Source organism: Bos grunniens, chromosome 10, assembly GCF_055505025.1.
Source record: "Bos grunniens cultivar Pamir isolate PY7600 chromosome 10, Bosgru_T2T1.0, whole genome shotgun sequence".
In the NCBI taxonomy this organism is placed as follows: Eukaryota; Metazoa; Chordata; class Mammalia; order Artiodactyla; family Bovidae; genus Bos; species Bos grunniens.
The window spans coordinates 28507264-28534794 of NC_141174.1; the positions used below are offsets into that span (position 1 = coordinate 28507264).

At 39.2% G+C, this 27531-nt stretch overlaps 1 long non-coding RNA gene across 6 annotated transcripts in view; it reads left to right on the forward strand.

Moving 5' to 3' along the window:
- Positions 1–7487: 7487 nt before the first annotated feature.
- Positions 7488–27531, forward strand: part of LOC147364213 (uncharacterized) — a 245348-nt gene continuing 225304 nt past the window's right edge. For 4 of the 6 annotated variants that reach the window (XR_015133642.1, XR_015133638.1, XR_015133643.1 and 1 more), the window contains exon 1: positions 7488–7652. This is a non-coding gene — a long non-coding RNA (uncharacterized LOC147364213). The remainder of the gene's footprint in view (positions 7653–27531) is intronic. The other 2 variants (XR_015133637.1, XR_015133640.1) reach the window with 1 other exon arrangement.

Below are 27531 nucleotides of genomic sequence, written 5' to 3' on the forward strand. Positions count from 1 at the left end.
ATATAATAAAGATTGTTATTTGAGAATACAACATTTTTTTTCTAATTGAAGAAATCCAGTTTAAGAGGTGCATTTTTTAATGTCACTGAATGTTGTTGTTCAGTTGTTAAGTTGTCTGTGACTCTTTGTGACCCCATGAACTGCAGCACCCCAGGCTTCCCTGTCCTCCACTGTCTCCTGGAGTTTGCTCAAACTCATGTCCATTGAGTTGGTGATGCTATCTAACCATCTCATTCTCTGCTGCCCTCTTCTCCATTTGCCTTACATCTTTCCCAGCATCAGAATCTTTTCCTATGAGTCAGCTGTTTGCATCAGATGGCCAAAGTATTGGAGCCTCAGCTTCAGCATCAGTCCTTCCAATGAATATTCAGGGTTGATTTCTGTTAGGATTGGCTGGTTTGATTTCCTTACAATCAAAAGCTTCTTAAGAATCTTCTCTGGCACTGCAATTTGAAAGCATCAGTTTTGTGGTGCTCAGAATTCTTAATGCTCCAGCTCTCATACCCATACACAACTACTGGCAAGACCATGGCTTATACAGACCTTTGTTGACAAAGTGATGTCTCTGCTGCTTAATACCTTGTCTAGGTCTGTGATAGCTTTCCTCTTCAGAAGCAAGCATCTTTTAATTTCATGGTTGCAGTCACCATTCACAGTGATTTTGGAGCCCAGAAAATAAAATATGTCACTGTTTCCACTGTTTACCCATCTATTTGCCATGAAGTGTTGGGACCAGATGCCATGATCTTTATTTTTTGAATGTTAAACTTAAAGCCAGCTTTTCACTGTCCTCTTTCACCTTCATCAAGAGGCTCTTTAGTTCCTCTTCACTTTCTGCCATTAGAGCGCATATATACATATACGAGTTTGTTGATATTTCTTCCAGCAATCTTGATTCCAGCTTGTGATTCATCGAGTCTGGCATTTCACATGATGTATTGTCACCCTGTTTATTTAACTTATATGCATAGCACCTCATGAGAAATGTCAGGCTGAATGAGTTACAAGCAGGAATCAAGATTGCTGGGAGAAATGTCAACAACCTCAGACATGTAGATGATACCACCCTACTGGCAGAAGGTGAAGAGAAACTAAAGAGCCTTTTTATGAGGGTTGGAGAAGGAAATGGCAACCCACTCCAGTACTCTTGCCTGGAAAATCCTATGGACAGAGGAACCTGGTGGGCTACAGTCCATGGGGTCACACAGAGTTGGACACGACTGAGTGACTTCACTTTCACTTATGAGGGTGAATGAGAGTGAAAAAGCCAGCTTAAAATTAAATATTAAAAAAAAACCAAGATCATGGCATCCAGTCCTATCATTTCATGGCAAATAGAAGGGAAAAACGGTGGAAGTAGTGACTGATTTCCTCTTCTTGGGCTCTAAAATCACTTTGAATGGTGACTGCAGCCATGAAATTAAAAGACAATTGCTTCTTGGCAGGAAAGCTATGACAAAACTAGAGTGTGTTAAAAGCAAGGACATCACTTTGCAGACAAAGAATCCTATAGTTGAGGCTATGGTCTTTCTGATAGTCATGTACGGAGGTGAGAGCTGGACAATAAAGAAGGCAGAGCACCAAAGAATTGGTGCTTTTGAACTGTGGTTCTGGAGAAGACTCTTGGAGAGTCCTTTGGAATGCAAGGAGATCAAACCAATCAATCTTAAAGGAAATCAACCCTGAATACTCTTTGGAAGGATGGATGCTGAATCTGAAGCTCCAGTACTTTGGCCACTGGATGCAAAGAGCTGACTCATTAGAAAAGACCCTGAAGCTGGGAAAGTTTGAAAGCAGAAGGATAAGAGGGTGACAGAGGATGAGACTGTTGGATCACATCACCAATTCAATGGACATGAACTTGGGCAAACTCCAGGAGATGGCGAGAAACAGAGAAGTCTGATGTGCTGCAGTCCATGGGGTTGCAAAGAGTTCGACACTGCTTGGCAACTGAACAGCAGCAACAATCTGCATATATGTTAAATAAGCAGGGTGACAATATACAGCCTTGACATACTCCTTTCCCAATTTTGAACAAGTCATTCCATATCTGGTTCTAAATGTTGCTTCTTGACCTGCATACAAGTTTCTCAGGAGACAGGTAAGGTCGTCTGTTATTTCCATCTCTTTAAGAATTTCCCACAGTCTGTTATGATCCACACAGCCCAAGGCCTTAGCATAGTCAATGAAGCAGAAATAGATGTTTTTCTGGAATTCACTTGCTTTCTCTATAATCCAATGAATGTTGGCAATTTGATTTCTGGTTCCTCTGCCTTTGCTGAACCTAGCTTGTGCATCTGGAAGGTCTCAGTTCATATACTGCTGAAGCCTAGTTTGAAAGATTTGAAGCATTACCTTGCTACCGTGTGAAATGAGTGCAATTGCGTGGTAGTTTGAACATTCTTTGGCATTGCCCTTCTTTGAGATTGGAATGAAAACTGAACTTTTCTTGTCCTGTGACCACTTCTGAGTTTTCCAAATTTGATGACATATTGAGTGCATCACTTTAACAGCATCATCTTTTGTGATTTTAAATAGCTCAGTGGGAATTCCATTACCTCCACTATGCTTCCTAAGGCCCACCTGATTTCACACTCCAGGATGTCTGGCTGTAGGTGAGTGACCACACTATCCTGGTTATCTGGGCATTAAGAACTTTTTTGTATAGTTCTTCTGTGTATTCTTGTCACTTCTTAATTTCTTCTGCTTCTGTTCCTTACCATTTCTGTCCTTTATCATGCCCATCCTTGTGTGTAATATTCTCTTGATATCTTTAATTTTCTTGAAGAGATCTCTAGTCTTTCCCATTCTATTCTTTTCCTTTATTTTTTTGTATTGTTCACTTATGACATTAATAACATCGCTGAATAGTTATTGATATCTATTTCTTTTCTTTGAAATGTAACATTTTGATTGAGAGAGGACTAAAAAAAGCTTTCTTTTTGGTATGGATACATTAGGGTATGTTTATAGAGGGCAGAGGTTCTAGAGGAGTCAGCTCTCATATGGAAGCCAAGGATATGATGATCACACAAAACTAAATGAATATCAAAGTTGTTGAATACTTTCTGCTCAAAATATCAGTAATTAACGCTTCCTCCACTTTTTACCCCTTTTTTCCCTCTTTCCTTACACACACACAATCAGCAATATATTACAGTCTCTCCATGCAAGTTTGGTGGTAATACCGTAATAGACAAAGACATCAATTTTTAAAATGTGATAAAACATATTATGGATTTATATAAGATTAAGAGGAGGATGAAACATAAATTTCTCTCCCATGAGACATTTTCTCCTGAGTGTGTGTGGTGAAGAACAAAGCTTGTATGAACCTTTAGATTCTCAATCTTATATTAGCATGCTTCTACTCCCAACCAGCAAGGAAGGTTTTACTTTCTATAACATTTCTGAAAACAAGTCATATCCATTTGTTTAATCTAGGTAAACAAGCATAAGCTAACTGGATTAAATAAAAATGTGCCCAATGTGAGCAAACCAGAACTGACATTTTACAGCTGGAATGGATGTTGGAAATGAATCAGCACCACACTCACTTCAAGAAATGAAGATACCAATAATTGGAGAGGGTAAGTGATTCTCCAAAGTTCTATGTATAGTTATTGTGATTACCTAGGAGCTAGGATTGCAATTCAGCTATCTTGATTCCAGGTCCAATGCCTGTTCCACTATATCACATGGCTGTGTTCATTTTCCACAATGAACACTCGCTCACTCTCTCTGTCTCCTACACACACATTTCAGCTAATGCTACTAAAAACATTGCTAGTCTCATCTCTGAGTGTTGTTGAAATAACAATTGTCCGACTGTGCTATTTACTTAAAGCTGTGTGTCCTTTATTTCAATTTTATTAAAATGGTATCTCACAAAAGATGTAATATACTCTCCCTCTGATATTATTTAGTGTCTTACAATCATAATTAATACTCTCTTTATTCCTATGAATTTTAGAGTCAGAACTAAATAGATCAAGTTTGTTGTATCTGGCTAATGATGTAAGTTGGGAAAGAGTTCAAGAAGATGCAAAAACTTGGCTGGTTGCTGAGCAACCCAGATCACTGTGTGAGGAGCAAAAGCTAGAACTTCTGGGCCTTTTGTCTCCTGCAGTCCATGTGGGTGCATCAAACGTGACTTTTCCATTGTGCCTGATTCTACTCTCTCCTGGTACCCAGACTTAAGTCTCTAAATGTGTGTATGTATGTATATGTGTGTGTTTAGGGAGGGTATCTTCTTTGATTCTTAAAGCTCACTGAAACTGTTTCAATAGAAAGAGAAAGTATATATCTATGTTACAGTTTATAAATAAAAGTGTTCAATATGGTCAGTGGCTGGTAGAGGAGTGCTGGCATCTTGTCACCTGGAATCATTCAGCCCATCAACAAACATTGCTTCTGTGTATGATATGATGAGCATATTGATCAAATATAGCTACATACCCAAGGTATGGACCTTAGGGTTGGCTGTCTTCCAGAGCTGTGAATATTCTGTTCTAACACCCACAGCGAGATTCTGTTGAAATGCTTATGCTAATGACTTTTGAGCTATTTAATTTGCTGATTGGCAGGAGTGCCAAGAATGATTCCTGGGTTTAGAGAAAAGGAAGAATTTCAGCTTTCTCATGTTGTTGTTGTTCAGCTGCTAAGTCTTGTCTAACTCTTTGCGACCCCATGGGCTGCTGCTCACCAGGCTTTCCTGTCCTTCACTGTCTCCTAGAGCTTGCTCAAACTCATGCCCATTGAGTCAGTAAAGCTATCTAACCATCTCATCTCTTTTCTCATACCTTCTTTAAATTTCTGCCCTCTTTACCATTCCTCTAACTCTGAACAATTCGGGCAAAGAGAGAAGAGAGCAGATTTTTAGAATCCTGTTTCTTTCACTGCTGCCCATGCACACTAGCTGCTGTTCCCTGTAGTTTTCCACTGGGCTCTAAGCAGGGGGCGGAGAAGAAACACTGCAGATGACCTTGAGCTGATGTCTTTGGGACTCCCTGCCTGCCTCAGGAAAAAAAAAAAGGGAGGACTAAAGCAAGATATCCAGCAATCACCATTAAACCCTCTTAATGACAGGGTCTGACAGGATGGAATGCAAGGAGGAGAGCTGCTTTTCAGCGCACCAGCAGTTCATAAGACACTTCTGTGCTGTGGGGCTGCTAGGAGCCTCTCACCTAGTCCTCTCCTCTACTAGTGGGTACTTTATTTTTTGTGCAGCCTGGAGTAGGTAGGCATAATCAAATAAGATAATAGTGAAAGTACTTTGAAAAAGTTAATGAGTTATACAAAACTGTGCGTGTGTGTGTGTGTGCTCAGTAGTGTTCGATTCTTTGCAATTCCGTGGACTGTAACCCCTCAGGTTCTTTTGTCCATGGAATTTTCCAGGTAAGAATACTGGAGTGGGTTGCCAGTTACTATGCCAGGGGATCTTCCCGACCAGGGATCGAGCCCGTTTCTCTTGAATCTCTTGCAGAGAGATGAATTCTTTACCACTGTACCACCTGGGAAGCTGATACAAAACTTGAGGTTCTTTCTATTTACTATTAATTTTCCCGGTACTCAAGGGTAGATTCTAGAATTTATTTGAGGAATCATAAATATCAGTAACACACATGACACCCAATTTCTACTGATGTTCCAGATTTTCTAACCTTCTTTTTAGAGAAAATCAAACAAGATCAAAGTTTGTTCAAGCATGGTTAGTAGCTAGAGTGCTTTTACTTCCCTATCGACCATTAAGACAAACACATACCCCACACACCCTCTCCTGTCCTACCTCCCACTTCAGGAAATAAAATATATTTTTTTAAAAACCCCATTAACTTATGGGCTGTATAATAGCCCTAATTTAATTAATTTGAAATTCTCAAGAAACAGTACAATTCAACATTTTTACTTGCAATGAAAGCATCTTATGAAATCTCTCTTACACTAACTGGAAATTAAGTACTGTTTCAGCATCCTTTCTGATTTATGATTCAGAGCTATAAGATAAATTCCCAAAGTTGATGGTAAAGCAGTAGAGAGGCCCCTAGATGTTGAGTTAGTTTAGGACTCTCACTCAACTTCTTTACCTGCAAGTGAGCATGGCAATTTAGTGCTTATACTGAACATGACACAGGGACCAAAATTCAATACCAACAACTATACCCTCTTTTATAAGCCTCCCTTCCATCCCTTGACAGGATATCTGTGGCTTATACAGAACTGCATCTTTTGTGCTTTTGCCCCTATTTTTACTGTTTTACTCGAATTGATTTTCTTGTAAAACCAAGATTCTTACTATTTTGTATGCTGTATATAGACGGGTGGATAGATAGATAGATAAATAGAATTGTCTATCATTTGTTTCATAGAGTCCTAATTACTTTCATATGTAATGCCCCCCGTGACCCCATTAGAGACTCAAGACCACAGGTTCTGGGTGACTAGGAGCCTTTTCTAAGCTCATACGCTAGAAAGTATCAGAGAAACTTTTCAAAGTCCAGAGCTCTGACACCAAGTTTATATTTGCCTCAAAGTGTTTCTCAGATTTGCATTAGATACCTGGTTTTTACATAAGCACTTGAAAAAATAAATGTTAATGTTACTTGAGGGGATTCTTTGGTGTTTCATGGTTCTCAAAGGAAGTTATCATCTGATCTCGGAATTTCAAGCTTCCCAAGTGGCTCCATGTAAAGAATCTGCCTGCCAATGTGGGAGATACAGAAGACGTGGGTTTAATCCCTGGATTGGGAAGAAGCCCTGGAGTAAGAAATGGTAACCCGCTGCAGTATTCTTGCCTGGAAAATTCCATGGACAATGGAGCCTGGCAGGCTACAGTCCATGGGGTTGCAAAACAGTAAGACACAACTGAGCACACACACATGCCCAGATTTCAGGGTTTGACCTTGTGTTGTTTGTAGGGCATGAGACAGTGTAAAGGTTCACCATCACGTGTGGGCTGCGTGTGCACAGGTGTGAAATACTGCAATCCATGGCATCACCTTAGTTTCTCCTTTGCACGGTGATCTGCATGGAAAAGCCCCACAGGAGCACTGAGATCAATGCAAAATTATCTGAGGATGTTGACCTGAAGCTATTTAAAGAAAAAAAACTCTGTGTTTTTCTTCTTCCTCTATAGCTTCCCTCAGTGCTCAAGTGTGCCCTGTGCACAGTACAGGTCTTGAAAGGATGCTGGAAATATCCCAGGTCTATTATTTTTAGACTCACTTCAGTTTGAAAAGGTTTAACACAGCTAACTCATACAGGAAAAATATATCTATCACATGGTCTTCTCTTTGCATTCAGGATGAGCAAGGCATCATGCATCACTTCCACCTGTCAGAGGTAACCATGAATTCCCCGTTCTTACCCTAGGTGCATGAACAGCCCCATTTAGCATGAAAAGCTCCCCACCTGGCTCATTCTCTATCAGCCAGAACAGCTGTGTTCCTCTCAGTCCTCAACGAAACAGATTTCACTTCCCTGCCAGCCCAAGTTTTTCAAACAAGCCAATCACATCCTCAGATGGGAACCGCGGGCCGCTCCCACCCTCTTGTTACCACGAAGCCTTCCCTTCATAGCCCTTGCTTGTTCTGCTCTCAAATGCAACCCCAGTGCAGCCCTTCATGGAACAGAGTTTCGTTCTCCCCCAGACTGTGAGTATATGTGACTCTAACTGCTATTTCACATTTCCAATGTTTGGTGTTGTGTGTTTAACCATCTTGCACCATTTGGAATGGTGGATTCTTCCGTAACCAACACAGTAAAGAGGTTGCAGTTAGAACAGAGTGTTAATTCAGTTTACTGAAAAGAAGTTTAATGTCTATCAACAAACACTGCTCTTCAAAAATAAGCACATTACGTCTCCTCTCATTTTAATTAATTAAGTGACAATCTCTATATACAGTGGGGCTTTGTAGTCAAATGTGATAAAATTTGATTGGGTATAGATTTTGGATTTTGTCTTTTGACTTGTTGCTAATATTTCATAATAAAGGCAATTTATTTAGCATAATGGGGATCAGCCATGTAGTAAAAATCAGTCTCTCTTTATGTAGTTTGAAAGTTTAGAACAGACTCATTTACCTCACTCACTATTCTTGATGGCTGCCGTTTTCTGATGCAATAAAACATAACTAATGATACTTTCCTTCTTGCAAATGTCTAAACTTTCAAAGATACTCACTTTGCATAGTTTAGGTATCAACAGATTTATAGTTTATCTGGATAATTTGATGGCGAGAGACATTATATTTTTTCCAAATTCATATGCAATCTTTTGACTAAAGAATTTGGACTGATTATTTAGACCATTGGTTTTTAGTTATGGATAATTTTGTACCCAGGGGGAATTTGTCAGTTTCTGTGACATTTTGCTTCTCTAATTGGGGCAGACATGTTATGGGTGTTTATTGGATAGAGACCAAGAAGGCTGCAATGCGTTCTGCATCATATTGAATAGCTTGCCATAATAACAATTTACCCAGCCTAATATATCCATAATTATGAGCTTGGGTTGTGATACTGCAATTTATAAGAAAAAAATATATATTTGGCTCTTGTCCCTGTTTTTGGAACAGAGGTCCTAAAACTCAGAATTTCCTACATGATAAGAGGGATGGAGAAGTCTTCTGTTAAAGAGGTGACTTTCAGATAGCAGCTAAGATGGGTTCTGTTTGCCAGAGGAACCAATGATGTGATTAGAGGGTTGGAATCTTTTAGTCCCACCCCAGTGACTTCTGAGGAGGGGAGTGAGTTGGAAATTGAATTCAGTCACCAATGGCCAAAGATTTAATCAGCTCTGCCTAGGTAATGAGGCCCGCATTACCTGAACCTAGAAGGATTAGGTTCAGAGAGCAGCTTGTTGTACCTGTAGAAATTTGAGGAGAGTGGCATGCCTGGAAAGAGTACAGAAGCTTCCTGCTCTTTCTACATCACTTGCCCTCTGCTTCCATGTGGCTGATCCGGAGTTAATAGCTTTTTGTCATTAGCCAGAAATCTAGCAAGTAAAATGTTTCGCTGAGTTCTGTGAGCCTCTCTTAACAGATTAAACTCAAGGAGGTGGTCATGGTAACTTCTGCTTTATTTATACCTGGTCAGTCAGAAGTACAAGTTACAACCTGGACCTGCAATTGGCAGCTGAAGTGGAGGCAGACTTGAGGGACTGTGCCCTTAACTAACGGAATCTCATGCTGTCTCTGGGTGCATAGTGTTGAAATTGAGTTGAATTATAGGGAAATGGCAACCCACTCCAGTACTCTTGCCTGGAGAATCCCAGGGATGGAGGAGCCTGGTGGGCTACAGTCCATGGGGTCACAAAGAGTTGGACACGACTGAATGACTTCACTTCACTTCATAGGGCACCTAGGCTTCCCAAGTGGCACTAGTGGTAAAGAACACTCCTGCCAATGCAGGAGACATATGAGATATGGGTTTGATCCATGGGTCAGGGAGATCCCCTGGAGGAGGGCATGGAAACCAACTCCAGTATTCTTGCCTGGAGAATCTCATGAACTGAGGAGCGTGTAGTCCATGGGGTCACGGAGAGTTGGGTACGACTGAAGCAACTATGCATGTAAATGCATAGGGCACCCAGCTGGTGTCGTAGAATTGTTGCATGTGTGGAAGACCCACTCCCACTCCAAAGACACACCCACTCACATTATAATTGATCTCCTTGAGAAACTTTTTATTTAGACTATGGCCATAGGGTGTATTGCTTGCTATTTTCACATTACAAAAACAACAACAACAACAAAAAAACTATAATGTGACTGCTTTGACCCACAAAGCAGCCCCAAACTGTCCAAAATACAATAAAGACTGGGGGCTATGGTATAACCCATCGAAAATTTTCAACCGTTTTAGTGTGTATATAGTCTCTATACCCCAAAATCTCTTCCTACCTGTCTGAACAAAGCAAAATTCATTGTATATTCTCCCATGATAGAATGGCAGATCTCAGTCTAATTCTGTAAATTTCAGCTCAAATATCTTTTACAGAACATTTGTATCTTTTTCATTTGATATTTAAGTTTTTTCATATATTTATATATTCTTCTTTTATTTGAAATTTGTGGATGGAAAAATATTTAAATTCCTAACTTTCATTTTTAGAAGAACTCACTGAACAATTAAATGATTCTTTGAAGTATCTCTCAAATTAAAAAGTAGCCTTTAAAAAAAAAAAAAAAACAGTACCCAGTACAATATAGCTTAAATTGCAGGAGAATAAATGTTGATGATAATATATTTTCTGGGCTCATTATGAACTATTTAAAGACATGCAACCTGCCTTAATTTTGTTGGGATTTCTTCCCTTCCTCACTTTCTTCTTTGCCTTCTACGTTGTAATAGCTCTGATGGACTCATTAAACGATCTTTGGAAGGAAAGCCTGGGCTTAGAGGCAGAGATGTGAGCTTGTCTGTGCCTGTCAATGAGAAAACACATTGAGAGCCCTGCACAAGTTCATGTTTCTCTTACTGTTATTACAAACTTCAGAGTAAATGTGATGCTTCTACATGAGCATATACATACCACATACATATACCACATTCATGTGAGTGGAAGAAGTTTGGGAGACAATACATAATCTTGGCAAATAGCCTCATTCTCATTTCTTTTTGAATATCATTGTTCCTTGAAATATTTCTTGTCTCTAGAAAATATGCCTCCTTTTGTATCCAAAGTATACAAAATCACACAAGTGAATTTTTTCTATTAGAGATTCATTACCAGGTGAAGATCTATTGGAGAAGCTTTCTTTGGAGAAGCTTTATTGTCTCTTTACAAACAACTTTTTTGAAGTTGTATCGCTCTTCATCCTGTTTGTGACACCAATTGTCTTGCTGTATCTCACTATGAACCCAGGATAGGCAAGGTGCAAGCTAAGAGGCTGGAAGGAGACTAAAGGATCCATAGGAACTGCAGACATGTTTATTCTCTCCTGGCTGGCGCAGCAGCCATAGCATAACCTAACACACGCAATTTCTCTCCTGGCTGGCATAGCAGCCATAACAGTATTGCCTCTTAGCTGAAGCAGCAGCCATAGCAGTAGACACACTATATTCTCTCCTCTAGCTACTGACCCAATGGACTCAACTGTGACACAGCAGTAAATGCCTCCACTTTCTAGGTGGAGTTCGTATATCCCTACAGCATAAAGTGACTCGTGACCAAGTGAGTACCTCATGACACCCATGCACAGTGCTATGAATGTTCTCAGCTGTTACGTAATTGTTATTTACAAAGCACGGCGCAAGAGAACCTGTACATGCCATCTTGGCTAATTTGCTCTCCCCTCATGGAAGTGTAATTTAAACAGAACAAAATTTACTTATTACTATAAGTGTACAATTCAATGACTTTTAGTACATTTATATAGTTGTCTAATCATCACCATAATTCAGATCTAAAACATGTCCATTATCCAAAAATTTCTTTGTTAAATTCTTTATTTGGTAGAAAAGTCACCTAGTTTGTTTTATCCACTAGATTCTTTAGCAGCCTGCAGTTTTTGCTGTTTTTTTGTTTTTTAGTTAAAAAAGATTCTTCTTGCTCTGAAATCGAGTAGACATGGCTATATAACAATGCTATGTACTGATATTCTCTTTAGAAAAATCTTACTTTAGTTCTCAAGCTTAGGAAATGTAGGGGTATAGAACATACCAATCCACCCATGTTGGTTTGTATTGCAAACTCATTCTTGGAAATTTATGAAGAAAAGACTTTTTTTCTTTTGACTTGTTAACCTTGATTTGTTCTTCCAGAATAACCTAATGAGAAAGGAATATGACTTGGAATATGTTGAGCAGAACAGACTTGCTCACAGTTAGAATTCAGTATTGCTCCAAACCAAGTTTTGGCTCAGTTTTCTCTGCCATGTCTCAAGGCACAGTGAAACTTTGAAAGAAGATGCCTATTGAAAATTGTTTCACAGTCCTGGGACCTCAGACTGTGCTGCTTCTAAATGTACTTGTCCTGAAGTATATTTAGTATAGCTTATAAGTTCAAACTAGGCTTCCACTAATTTATAAAAATAAATCCCATTTCCATTGGACTGATGCTGTGACCTGATTCCATGAGGACTAAGACCACATCTCCTGGACACCATTTTTAGCTCAGAACCTGGAAAATGGCCATGCATCTAGAATATATTCAGTAGTTATTTGTTGACTAAACAAGCATTGAATGTTACCTTAACATTGTCAAATGTTAACACTGAAACGTTGAGGGAATATCTAAATACCTCACTGGCTCCTTCCCAGAGAGACTGTCTTCTGCCTCAGTGTTTTCAGTTTTATTTAGATTTATTCCTTTTGGTGCAATACAATTAAAATGAAACAAAAGTTATATGTTCTGATAAAATCTAACAACATTATAGAATATATGGAATTACCAATGCATAACTGTGCCATTTTAATTTTCCTTTAATTCTGAAGAGGTATTTTATTTTACAAACATGCATTAGATTCATACTATATAGAACTTCTATGCCTAGAAATGGAGAGTTACAGAGGTAAATCAGAGAGAAAGAACTTGCTTTCAAATGAGCTTAGGATTGGGATAGGAGGCACAAGAGTTAGTCATTCAGTCATGTGCAACTCTGTGACCCCGTTCTCTTCTGTCCACGGAATTCTCCTGGCAAGAGTATTGGAGTGGGTTGCCATTCTCTTCTCCAGGGGATCTTCCTGACCCAAGGATCAAACCATTGCAGGGAGGTTCTTTATCACTGAGCCACCTGGGAAGCCCCATGGGAGGCACAGAGATTAAAAAAATATCAAGAGACTTAGCACAGGTGGAAGGAATAGGAAAGGAAACAGAAAATGATGATTGTGGAAAGAATCACTCTGAAACTTCCAAATGGGAACATTAGTGATAAGATCTACCCTAGTTTTCACTCTGAGGGACGTAGAGCTGTGAACTAAAAAGCAAATGGCCAGAAGGCACTACTCCTGAGTCCCAGAGGTGTACATAATGCTCAAAGAGTGAGCCCTGCTCCAGTTCAAGGGAGCTGAAAGTTGTTAGAATAAACTATACCGTCTTCCAGACCTGTCATGCCGTTTTCTGAGCATAGTAGTGAGTGAAGTCGCCTGAGTCGTGTCCGACTCTGCCATCTCATGGACTGTAGCCTACTAGGCTCCTTCGTCCATAGAATTTTCCAGGCAAGAGTACTGGAGTGGATTGCCATTTCCTTCTCAAGGGGATCTCCCCAACCCAGGGATTGAACCCAGGTGTCCCACATTGCAGGCAGACGCTTTACCTTCTGAGCTACCAGGGAAGCCCTTTCTGAGCATAGATGTATTATTTTACCATATTACCTATGTTTCTCCCAGAGTCTGTTATGAATTAAGATTTGAAGTTTATAGAAACCAGATTATTTTATTGGATAGAAATTAGATTGAAAATGCATGTCCTATAGATATAAAGATGTACTATTTTATTTTCTGATTTGGAAGAGTTATACTATTCAAGTTTTGAATAAGATACTTTGAATAAGATAAGTTTTGCAGAAGATACCTCCCCATCTTTATTGTCTGTGAGGGAATAAAATTCACCATCATTTAGTACTGCCTTGCTAAAAAGGCTAGTGACACTTTTTTCAGTTCAAACTCTGCATTAAATTCTTAACAATACATTCCAGCACTAATTTTTTTTTGAGATTTGAAAGTCATAATTTACTTAGCATGAGAAATCATAAAATTCAAAGCTTAAAAATGCTTAACAATACCATAAGTATCAGAAAGTCCAGAAAAATTATATCTTGTTATCTGTCTGATGTATGACTAAAATATCTTTTGTTACCTTTTTTGAGCTACATATTCAAAAAATCTACTCAGATTACTTCTCCAAATGTTACCAATTTAATAATAGCTCTGCAAAGAGGAGACAGGTCAGTCTTATTTGTAGCATGTTTGTTCAATGTTTTTTTCTTATTGATAGTTTAAAATCTTTCAAGTTTCATGACTCATTATTGGAAATGTCATGTAAACGTCTACAGTTCTTGTCAATTTGGGGGAAACTTCCAACAAGATTTCTTTCCTATATGATTTCAAGACTCCAGAGCCTATCGAGTTTTTTTTTCAGTGGTGACTAATCTTAAACACTCTTTGAATTGAGAAATAATCATTGATTAATCAGCTGGTCATCCGTGTTCTTTTTATAGAGACATATTATGAGTTGTATATTATCCTCATAGATGTCCGTTTGTCAGTGAGGAATGCAAGTCTTTCTGTAACACAGTCATAAGGTTAACTCCTCTTCACTGACTGGATTATTAAGCAATTCCAGAATCTATTCATTATTATTCTATTGGAAAGTTAACTCTTCCACTTACTGAATTAGTTCTTTTGATATGGTGCAACATTTTTTGGTAATAGTTCTATCTTTGATGTCAGAATAATTTTCATTTATTTCATTAGTTTTCTTTTTTCAGTGACTTTTCCCCTGAAATTTCTCTCAGTTCTTGAATAAATGTATTTAAAAATGACGAATGAATGTCACCTTCACATGGGCCAATGTTGGGAGTCTAGGGCTCTCTTATTTACTTTATTGAAATGTTCCAAAATCTTTCCAAATTGAATTAAAATGACATACTGAGCCTTATAAACTTTTAAGTGAACGCCCTTCTTCTTATTTGTATTTGAATTTCTCTTCTTGTTGCCAGTGAATTTAATGTTCCTGCTTTGTCATGAAAAAATTTGGAGACAAAGCGATAGGTTAGAAGTGGATGTATTTAGAGAGAAACACTTTCCACAGACAGTGTGGGCCATCTCAGAAGGCAAGAGAGCCTCAAAATATGGCGTGGTTAATTTTTACAGGATGAGTAATTTCATAGGGTAATAAATGTGTATTAGTCAGTCAGTCGTGTCTGATTCTTTGTCAGCCCATGGACTGTCGCCCACCAGGCTCCTCTGTCCATGGAATTCTTCAGGCAAGAATACTGGAGTGGGTTGCCATTCCCTACTCCAGGGGATCTTCCTGACCCAGGGATCAAACCCAGGTCTCCTGCACCGCAGACAGATTCTTTACCATCTGAGCCATCAGAAAAGCCCAATGAGTAGGAGGATTATTCCCATTATTGCGGGGAAGGGGTGGAGATTTCCAGGAATTGGGCCACTGCCCACTTTTTGGCATTTTATGGTTAGCCTCAGAACTGTCATGGTGCTGGTGGGTGTATCATTCACCATGCTAATGTATTACAATGAGTGTATGATGAGGCTCAAGGTCTATTAGAGGTTGACTTGTCTGCCATGTTGCTTCTAACCAGTTTTTGTCATGTCCTATGGCTCTGTCATTTTTTTAAAGGTTGTGCCCTGCCCCATTGCCTCTTGTTTCTTGTTCCCTTCAAAGATTTTACTCCCATATTTTTATGAGAAGCAGAAGGCCCATGGTTCATCTCCTGTAACTGCTTCAAGGCTGAGTAGGGCCATTCATTGACCCTGCCTGTCAGGGAGTTAAAATCTCTGGATGCCTGATCTGTGGGCCCAGTGGCAGGACAGCTTCTTGTTTTAAGTTGGTATCAGCTGGAATCCTTACATAGCCATCACCTTGATGTGGAACTGTTGTAACTGTTTCCTTAACCTTCCTATGAATCTCCTTGATAAAAGAAGAACTTTTTGTAACAGCATCAGAATACAAAAATATAAATGACAAAAGACTGTCATATCAATGGTCACTTCATCTGTGGTTTCTCCCTTGTGATGATGACTGTTTTCTTAGGCGCCTTAGAAAGTTCCAGGTCCTGTCAGTCACTGCCGTGACTGGCGTGGGGGAATTTCCTTGTTCCCTTTAGACCTGGGGGCATCCCCTCTGTCAGTGGCCCATATTTTTTCAGACTGAGCACAGTGTTTGGTCATAGGCTGGGACCTATTTCCTGAGCATTCCTTACTCCAGTGTTCAAGACACCCCAAACTGAAATTTTCTCCTTTTCTTGGGAGAGGTATTCTGGGAGTACTTTTGATGTGACCAAGAGGTGGGTTGGAGAAGGAAATGGCAACCCATGCCAGTACTCTTGCCTGGAAAATCCCATGGATGGAGGAGCGTGGTAGGCTACAATCCATGGAGTTGCAAAGAGTAGGACATGACTGAGTGACTTCACTTTCACTTTTCAGAGGTAGGTTTGGTCTTGTCAGGACAGTTGTCAAAACCCTGGCTTGCCATCATCTCTTCCTTAAGTCAGGCTATTCATTCTTTTTATCCTCAGCTTGGTCTCTACTGTTAAAAACACTGAAGACTGCATCAGTAAAAAGGCTGAGAGAAGTTTAGGGTGCCACGTCAAACTTTTGGCCTCAAATTCTTTTGTGAACCAGTTAGAGTCCTCCAAGAATCTGCCTAAGTGATGTGACATTGGTTAAGGTCAGGCAAGGAAAAAGGGGTATGGACTCTGATAATCCTCTGAGGCCCATCTACTAATTCCTAATGGGGGCAAAGAGACTCTGCTTGCATTTTGGGGTACAGAAGGGTAAAGAGGCTTATAGGGTAGGGGAGAGGCTGAAGAGGATGGAAGAGTGTGGGGCCTGGGTCTTCTGTCTGGGGCTCCTGTTCTTCCAGGGCTGCCACTTGAGAGGACTTCTATGTAGCCTGAATGGGTCCCAGCTGGCAAAGTTACCTAACATAGGATTTTCATAGCCCCGGGTTTTCTCTTAGGGCCATAAAAGCCTGTACGTAAGAACTTCTGTCCATTTCCCCTGCCCTTTGCAAAAGATGTCTGACTGTAGAATGGTAGTGTAGTTGAGGCTTCCAATTTCTTACCAGGCCTCATTGTCCTCAAGTTTATATTGGGATTCAGCCTTATTACAAAAGAATAGGAGCCTTTTCATTTTAAAAAGTCTGGAGGAAACTTGTCCTAATGACTCAAAATTCGCCCGAGGAGTGACTCTTGAGAATGGAAGAGGTTTTTCCCCATTCGTTCCTTCTAGAAGAGGATGTTCCTATACCAGAGAGGAGCATTTGCATTCGGAGGTCCTGTGGGGACTCTCTAAATCAGGACTGGATACAGGCATCTTCGTCCACCTAATCCTGTTCACTTTACCCACAATGGGGGGTGAGCTACACCCCTGTGGCAGTCCTGTTGGTCCCTATGTCCTGGGACCTGTGTCCTATCCTAGCATCCATGGTACCAAGGATGACTGGCCTTCCTGAAGGCTTCTCTATAGATTCTGTAGATATGTTTCCCTGGTATAGGCATCCTCATGGTTCTAGGACCTGTTTAAGTTCCAGCTTTTTTCTCTACAAAGGTGATAAGTTCTGGAAATCAGTCACTGGCCATTAAGGGATATGGTTTGTGAAATGCATCCTGCCCTGCCCTAATAGGGTGGGATAGGGGTGGGGTCAGAGTGAACCCTGGAGGGAGCCAGACAAATACCAGGACGTGGGAGGTGAATGATAATCTTACCACCATGAGTCCCAAACATCCCAACCATGTGGTGCAGGACCATCCCCCATCTCCTAATACCTGAGGGTACACACTCTAAAATCACTGCAGATGGTGATTGCAGCCATGAAATTAAAAGACGCTTACTCCTTGGAAGAAAAGTTATGACCAAGCTAGATAGCATGTTAAAAAGCAGAGACATTACTTTGTCAACAAAGGTCTGTCTAGTCAAGGCTATGGTTTTTCCAGTGGTCGTGTATGGATGTGAGAGTTGGATTATAAAGAAAGCTGAGTGCTGAAGAATTGGTGCTTTTGAACTGTGGTGTTGGAGAAGACTCTTGCGAGTCCCTTGGACTGTAAGGAGATCCAACCAGTCCATCCTAAAGGAGATCAGTCCTGGGTGTTCATTGGAAGGACTGATGTTGAAGCTGAAGCTCCAGTACTTTGGCCACCTGATGCGAAGAGCTGACTCATTTGAAAAGACCCTGATGCTGGGAAAGATTGAGGGCAGGAGGAGAAGGGGACGACGGAGGATGAGATGGTTGGATGGCATCACTAACTCAATGGACATGGGTTTGGGTAGACTCCGGGAGTTGGTGATGGATAGGGAGGCCTGGCGTCCTGCGATTCATGGGGTCACAAAGAGTCAGACACAACTGAGGACTGCAGTGAGTGAGTGAGTGACACGCACAGACCACCTACTGTGTGAGGGAGCTCCCAAAGGTATCACAGCCACTGTAATCCTGGCACAAACTCTAAGTAAGGCTGTATTTCATATTTTTACACAATTGGACTTACTAACAGTTAATGTAATGTGGATAAGGCAAACCCAGAGGGTTAAGAGCCTATGGGTTGTGTCCCTAGCTGCTTGTGAGGACGGCTGGAAACTTCCTGACATGCTCTGAACATATGTAATAGTAAGTAATGGAAGACCTAGCGGCAAGTTTGGAAAATGCTTGGCATAGTTCTTTTGCCCCATTTTCAGCAGAGTAAAGCATGAGGTTAGAGTGGAAAGCAAGAGTGGGGTAAGGGAGAGAGTAGGAGGGTAGTGATGGGGAGTACGGAGAATACCCCACAAGCACAGGGAAAGCGAGAGGCTGAGACTTACCCAATTCTCCTGGCTGGATTCGCCAATATGCTGCTGGTGAATTTAAAGTTCTTGATTGTTCATGAAAGAATTCAGAAATGAACAGATAGGTAAGAAGTAGAATTCTTTAGTGAGAAACACAGTCCACAGGCAGAGTATGGGCCATCTCTGAAGGCTAGAATCCAGCACTGACATTTTAAATTAAATTTATAATTTTGAAATACTTACAGATTCATGAGCAGTCATAAGGTAGTTTGGAGAGGTCCTGTGTACCCACTTGTACTAGGAATTTGGCATTGGCACAATGTGTGTTTATAGTTCTAAGTCTTTTCCCACATGGGTAGTATGGTGGGGTAACCATGATGGCAATCAAAGCACAGAACTGTTCTACCACTGTTCCTGGTGAATTTCAGGTTTTTTCATGTCTTGAAAGAACTCAGAGATGAACCAGAGAGGTTAAGAAAGTAAAAGTTTATTTAAGCAAGGATATACTCTCAGAGGGAGAGCAGACAGATAGATGAAGTGATGCTGCTGCCCTGGGTTACTTTGGCAAGCCAGTTGAAAGGGGCACACAAATGAAGGGGTGGAATATTCACTGGGGAAGGTGAAGTTTGGGGGTCACATTCCTTGATTTTCATCCCAGGTCCACTTTGCCTGGGGAAGAAGAACTTTTTGTCCTTATTTAGCTAAGATCAGAAGTGTCAGAGTGATGGTGCATGAATACTTCTTATCTGTAAGGCTAATCTTCTATGTAATAAGAGCACAATGAGCAAAGGGTTACATTTGGAGGCAGGAGATTCCTGCCTTTCCTTCCCTTTCTTTGTCTGCTATCTGGACCCTTCTCTTTTTGCCTTTCCATATTGGATTCACCTGATGTGAAGAGACAACTCACTGGAAAAGATCCTGATCCTGGAAAAGATTATACTGGAGTGAGTTGCCATTTCCTTCTCCAGGGGATCTTTCCGACCCAGGGATTGAACCTAGGTCTCCCGCATTGGAAGCAGACGCTTTAACCTCTGAGCCACCAGGGAAGCCAAGGCAGGAGGAGAAGAGGCCAACAGAGGATGAGATGGTTGGATGGCATCACTGACTCAATGGACATGAGCTTGAGCAAGCTCTGGGAGATGGTGAAGGACAGGGAAGCCTGTTGTGCTGCAGTCCATGGGGTAGCAAAGAGTCAGACCCGACTGAGGTACTGAACAACAATGGACCCTTATCACCCTGAATGTGTGGTTTCCTGTCAGTCTGAAGCTTCTTGCTTTGCTTTGTCTGCCTATGGAACCCTGCTGTTAACAAGATGTCTGATTTCCTGCCATCTGGCTTCTGCCCACGTTTCTCTGCTCCTACCTAGCTATCTGCCTGCTGAAACACTTTCACAAAGATCTCTCTTGTTCTATTGCCTGTTAGTCACAACCTCCACTCTCCCATCTCATTTTCATCTACAACTCTGGCAACCACTAATTTGTTCTCTACCTTTATAATTTTATCATTTCCAAATATTTTGTGAGTAAAGTCACACAGTATGAAATCTTATGAGATTGACATTTTCATTTAGCATATAACCTTGAGGTCTAACCAATTCATTGTGTGTATTAATACTTGATTCCTTTTAACTTTGGCAGAGTGTTCCACAATATGAGTGCATGGTGTTTGTTTCACCATTGAGGATCATTTTCATTGTTTCCATTTTTAGCCTATTACAAACAGTGCTGCAGTGATCAATTGTGTAGAGGCTTTCTTGAGAACTTTAGTTTCATTTGTCAGAGATAAATGTCTCAGAGTGCAAATTATTGGGTCGTGTGTTAAGTGTATGTTTAGTATTGTTGATTGGAAAAAATACATGTGCCTAAAAGTTGAGAGTAGGTTTATTTGGTGGGAATCGTGAGGACTTCAAGCTCGGGAGACAGCATCTCAGGTGACCCTGAGAGAACTGTTTCTGAGGAGGTGGGGAAGGGAGGAGCCAGGCTACCTAGAAGTTTTCCAAAAGAGGCAGGTAATCTGAATATTAAAAGATTACTGTTAATTAAGGAAAACCAGATCTCTTGCATTAAATTATTAGCACTCTTTTATGTATGGGGAGATGCAAGCATCCAGGCTTACTGAAATCATTTTTGCATATGCATCTCAGCTACCTGGGGCCAAACTGTGCTTTTTGATTGTTTTCATCCTCAGTTTGGCTGCAGCCCATGGGGTCACAAAGAATCAGACACACCTGAGTGATTGAGTAACAACATCATTAATTCATCATTTACCTTAGGGGGTGATGGGTGTGGCAGATGGCTGTCTCGTGCACTTTCTCACCTCCCTGAGCTCCTCAGCTCAGGAGCTGAGGAAGTGGCTGATGACTGCTAGATGACAACCTGGGCTCAGAAATTTGCATTTGGAAGGCTAGAATCCCTGATGACTGTGACATGGCTGTGACATGGTATTTTGGTGTTGTTCAGTCACTAAGTCATATTTACTGGTATAGCAGAAAATAATTTATTTCACACAAATATTTCATTTTATAGTATTTTAAGACACTGTCCAAGTGTTTCTGGAGAGACTATACCACTTTATGTTCCTACCAGCAATGCATGAAAGACCCAGTGTCTCGACATTCTTACCAGTATTTGGTACTGTAAATATTTTTCATTTGTTTTTGTTTTTCAGTCGCTCAATTTGTGAACCCATGGACTGAAGCATGCCAGGCTTCCTTGTCCTTCACCATCACCCAGAGTTTGCTCAAACTCATGTCCATTGAGTTGATGATGCCATTCAGCCATTTCATCCTCTGTTAGCCCTTCACCTCCTGTCCTCAATCTTTCCCAGCATCAGGGTCTTTTTCAATGAGTCAACTTCACATCAGGTGGTCAAAGTATTGAAGCTTCAGCATCAGTCCTTCCAATGAATATTCAGGATTGATTTCCTTTAGGATTGACTGGTTTGATTTCCTTGTAGACCAAGGGACTCTCAAGAGTCTTTCCAACTCCACAGTTGAAAAACATCAATTCTTTGGTGCTCAGCCTTCATTATGGTCCAACTCTCCCATCCATACATGACTACTGGTAAAGCTATAGTTTTGGTTATATGGACCTTTGTTGGTAAAGTAATGTCTCTGCTTTTTAATATGCTAGTCTAGTTTTGTCATAGCTTTTCTTTCAAGGAGTAAGTATCTTTTAATTTCATGGTTATAGTCATCATCTGCAGTGATTTTGGAGCCCAAGGAAAAACAAGTCTGTCACTGTTTCCATTATTTTCCCATCTATTTCCCATGAAGTAATGGGACGAGATGCCATGATCTTCATTTTTTGAATGTTGAGTTTTAAGCCAGCTATTTCACTTGCCTCTTTCACCTTCATCAAGAGGCTCTTTAATTCCTCTTCACTTTCTGCCATTAGTGTGGTGTCATCTGCATATCTGAGGTCACTGATATTTATCCCAGTAATCTTGATCCCAGCTTGTGTTTTTTCACTTGAGTTGCTCTAATAGGTATATAATGATTTCCTATGGTGGCTTTACATTGCATTTCTCTAATGGCTAGTGATGTTGAACTTTTCATGTGCTTATTTGCCATTGGTATTTCCTTTTCAGGGAAGTGTCTCTTCATGTATCTGCTATTTTTTAAATTGAAATTCTTTAATGTTGAGTTCTGTGAATTAGTTATGTATTCTAAACGTGAGTCTTTTGTTGGATGTGTGGTTTGCAAATACTTTCTCCCAGTCTATAGCATATCTTTTCATCCTTTTAACAGGGTTTCTTGATAAAGTCAAAGTATTTAACTGTAATTAACTTCAATTTGTAGATTGTTTTTAATAGTGTTTTTCAAACTGTGCCTAAGAACTCTTCACAGTGTTCTGGGTCATTTTCTTCTTTGCTGTCTTCTGAAAGTTTTAGATTTTTATGTTTCACACAAATCTATGGTTTGTTTTAGAGTTAGTGTTTGTAAAAGGTGTGAAATTCATGCCTTTTTTTGTTTACAGATGCTCAATTATTTTAGAACCATTTGTGAAAAAGTTTATTCTTCTGTTAAGTTGTATTTTCACCTTTGTAAACAATCATTTGGCCTTACTAATTTGTTCTGTTTATTTATGTGTCTGCTACTGTATCAGGACTGCATGATCTTGCTTTCTGGAGCTATAGAATAAGAACTAAAATTACGTAAAGTAATTCCTCCCAATTTATTCTCTCTCTTCAAAAGTATTTTCAACTATTTTAGTTTCTTTGTCTTCCATATAAATTATAGAATAATCTTGTCTATATCTATAGAAAATTTCATTGAGATTTGATAGAAATTGCATTAAACCTGTATATAAATTGGGGGAGAATTAATATCTTCACTGTCTTCAGTCTCCCAATCTGTAATTATAGAGTATTTCTCAATTTATTTAGAGATATTTTGAATATCTTTATCATTTTGTAGTTTTTAGGATACAAGTCTCATACAAGTTTTATTGGATTTACATGTAAATATTTGTGTGTGAGTGATTGTAGGTGGTATTGTATTCTTCATTTGGTTTCTACAAGCTTACTCCCATTATATAGTAATATAATTTATTTTTGTATGTTTATCTTGTATTCTGTGACCTTGCTGAACTTAATAGTTCTGGCAGTATTTTTATAATGTCCTTGGGATTTTCTATGTAGACACAGAATCTACATACAAGTTGAGACAGTTTTACTTCTTCCTTTTTGATCAGTCCACCCTTTGTTCCCTTTCTTGCCTTATCACACTGGCTAAAACAGTTGATGAAAGATAAAACAAACAAACAAACAAACAAAAACATTAGGTGGCTAAGACCTTCAGGGAGCAATGAGAAGTTTAACTTGGCAAGAACAAAGGTTAACATCTAGGATATCAAACTCTTGTCTTTACATTCTTGATGTAAGAGGAGGAAGGAATTAGAGAGATGCTTTACATTTGCAGTGGGAAAGACGCCAAATGCCAGAGCAAATGGGAGAAAGTAACATGGCACCGAGGATATAAAGGCTACAAACCAAAGTTTTCATAGTTGCTTTTTCTTACTTTTTACCTCACAATGATATCACCCATATTTTACATTTTGAAGCTTATTAGAATTTATTACCATTTAAGAGCCTAGATTCTAAGATTTTTAAAAAGTAAAGTAGCAAGTTTTCTTTTTGGCACTGGTTTTGAAGGTTTTTTAATAAATTCATAACTCCTTATAAATTCTTCTTGCTCAGAGTTATTAAATTTTCTATTATAAAGAAATCTATTAAAGCATGTTTGAAGAGCTTCTTCAAACCAAACCAAGTGACCAAGAAAAATGTTTCTGAATAACATATAAAGACTGACAAATTTTAATACCCATTTCTTACCATAAATAACAGTTGGTAGATGAAAGATGAAAATAACTCCTACTTTTAGCATATTTAGTAAAGGCTATGTAGGGTGGAAATTTTGTTAAATGTTAAAAAACAAAAGCAAACAATAGACAAGCTGAATAATGGAATTGCAGTGGGTAGTTGAAGCATCTTTCTATTAAATCATGTCATGAATACTTCCTTCACATTCAGACTTGCATCATTTCTTAGAAGATTTTGTTGTCATGACAAGTTTTATGAGACCATTTTCAGCTTTTATAGTTAGAATTATACAAAAAAGGGTTTGATACAATGAACACAGGTGAGCCTTAGATATTACATTTGGATAAAAGCCACCTGCTTTATCACAGTCATATCCTTGAAAAAATTTAAAATGTGATACTTCTTCCCTTTTCTAAAAAAGGTCATTTTACTATAAAGTTTTTTCTCTTGAGAAAATGGGTTTAAAAGGCTCCAAATTTTTCTGTTTAAATGCTGTTAGATTGGAAGGTAATTTATAATGGATAAGACATAACAACATCTAATACATGAAAGGACTTTGAAACTGTATTCTATTTCTTGTAGAGATAAATTTTGATGAGTAGAACTAAGAATAATATAGTTGAAAGTATAGGTAGAACATGAAAATACTGAAGTATGTAGTGATAATCTGCACTGGACCTATTTTATCTTACTTGAAAATCTCATTAATGTAAAAAAAAAAACAAAACCTCTCAGGTTATCCTGTTTCTCTTTTGTAAATAACTTCAAGACAAATGGGAACTCTTTCTTTGTGTTAATTTCAAATGTGTACTCCTGTATAGTGTTTTTTAGCTATGTACTAACAGATGTGCTTAGTTGCTCAATCTTGTCCAACTCTTTGTGACCCCATGAATTGTAGCCTGCCAGGCTCCCCTGTCCTTGGGATTTTTCCAGGCGAGAATATTGGAATGGGTTGCCATGCCCTCCTCCAGAGGATCTTCCCAACCCAGGGACTGAACCCAGGTATCCCTCATTGCAAGAGGATTCTTTGCCTACTGAGCCAGCAAGGAAGCCCATATGCATTAACAGATAATCATCTTCAGATAATCAACACATAAAGTTGTATCTTGGCATGTTCATTAAGAGGTGAAAAATCAATATTTTGTGCTCTTTAGAAGAATTTCTTTAATATTTAAATTTCTTGAATATTTACAAATTATTATTGAATCTAGCATATGACTATTATAGCAGCTTAACTGGGCCCAAATTTTAGTGCCATGTTTTTCCTTATTCATATTACGTTAAGAGTGTTTTTTCTAACTCCAGATATGTCCCCATTCTATCTTCATAAAAATACTAATATTCTGAAAATGTTCATTTTTATGATCATTCTAGCTTATCAATTATAGTATTATCTCTAGTATATAGTCTATTGCAGCTAGAACTTGAGGAGACTGCAAAGCTCAATGGCTAAGAATGCTGTCTCTGGGGTAAGCCTCACTGGGTTCTAGCCCTAGCTCTCTCTGTCAGTAGGATGTAATCTTAGGTTAGTTTTTTCACCTATAGGCATTTTGTTTTATTTTACCCAAAATAGGGCTAGTATGACTATTGTAGAGCCTGCTGGAACTCATACTCCTTTTAGTTTCCAGGTTCATTATTCCAAGGGGGGACTTTAATTCTCACTGTCAAAGATGGCTCCTAGAGCCCGTTCCATCTGTGTTCCAGGCAGTGGATATAAGGGAAAGAAGAAAAAAGACATAGGCCTCAAACTTTTAAGGAGACTACCTAGAAATACTACACAACACTTTTGATTACATTCATTGGCCAAGACTTAGTTACAGACCCTACTTAAGTGTTAGAATGACTGGGACATTTTGAGTTTTAGCAGAGTGATAATATGGTTGGCCAAATATACTGGGTCACTTGGTGAAATAGAAACAGCAGAATGGATTTTGGGAGATGATTTCCAAATCAAAGTCCTAGTAAAATGTTTATGATCCTGCTTTACACTTAATATTTCAAAGTAACATGTGAAATGACTGAATTCTTCAGTTAGGAAAATTCTTAGTAAACCATCTTTTTCCTCTGTGTACGAAGTCACATAGCTAATTCATTTAATGGGTTTGTGCAGAGATATTTTTTAAAAATCTATTATTTATGAAAGACTAAGCTTTATGCTGCTAGGACTGTAATAGTAAGATACACCCACCACTTTTAATGGGATGATGGGTAAAATAACCATTGCTTAAAGAATGATATGGTAAGTTTTATAAAGGATCTATAAAGGTTTGGAACTCAAGGTCACTACCCAAGAGAAGTGATACTGTAACTTGATGGATGGATTAGCATAGAATAGAATTCCAATGCCTATTATATTGATGGGTGGCATTGAGGGAGAGGTGAAAATAAAGTGTATATGTAAACAAAGTTATGGATGTGTGAAATAATGGCAGTAATTTGGGGGGTGGGGGATGGCTTCACTACATCATGTATTAGAGATGAAGACATAAAACTTAGGGAGGCTGGAATAAAGCAGGTCCTACATGCATTACTAAATGGCAAATGTGTTCTGAATTCATTAAGAAAATGGTGAGCTATTGAAGGTACAAGCAAGAGAGTGACATGATTAAAGTTATATCCTAGGACAATAATTTCACTATAGTGTGTAAAGTGTATTAGAGACAATAAGGAATGGAGGCAAATAAAGTAACTATCCCTGAAGAAGGGAATGGCTATCCACTCCAGTATTCTTGCCTGGGGAATTCCATGATCAGAGGAACCTGATTGGCTATAGTCCATGGGGTCGCAAAGAGATGGACTCGACTGAGCAACTAACACTTTCACTTTTTTCGCACAAAGTAAATATACACTTACCCTAATAGAAGTGTACCAATGAGAAGTAAGCAGGAATTGGATGAGAGTGTCAAGAAAGGTTCTGGAAATGATCATCCAGACCAGGTTTACAGATGTTTATATACCAGAGTCAAACTCTGAATTCAATCCTCTCTGGCCAGTTACTAATATGGTCACCCAGGATAGGAGAATCAGTCTCGTTGTGACAGATTCAGCAGGCACATGAAAATAGTACCTGCCTCACTGGGTTGCTATGAAGATATAATTTTTGAATATCAGTTCTCAGGTGGTGATAATTTGTGTTAGTCATTATTATAATGAAAACCCTTCTTATTTCTGGATTGTTAGTGCTTGTAGTGGTTGAGAAGATAGAGGCTAGCAAAGAAGACAGAGGAAGGACAACAGAGGATCCAATGGCCTAGAGTCTACAAGCAGAGGGAAACTTGGTTCCTAGGGTCATAACCTTCCTAGAGAAAGAAGACAGAAAATGCCAATAGATTTGGAAAGTAGAATCATTGAGATAGCAGATTCAGTACAGGGGTAATGGCAGAACCCGGACTTTGAGGGGTTAAGAGTAAGAAGATAGTGAAAAAGTGGAAGTAAACTTATCCTACTTGTTTAAAAATAGTTGGTACTTAAGGAAAGGAAAGGAATAAATTTAAGTAGTCAAAGCTGACAGCAGAAGAGAGAAAAATTAATTTTCTTTTTTAATTTTAGGAGTCTAAGTTTTTTTAAATTTATTTTTTAATTGAAGGATAATTGCTTCATAGGGCTTCCTTGATAGCTCAGTTGGTAACAAATCCGCCTGCAATGCAGGAAACCTTGGTTCAATCCCTGGGTCGGGAAGATCCCCTGGAAAAGGGAAAAGCCACTGACTCCAGATTCTTGGGCTTCTTTTGTGGTTCAGCTGCTAAAAGATCCGCCTGCAATGCG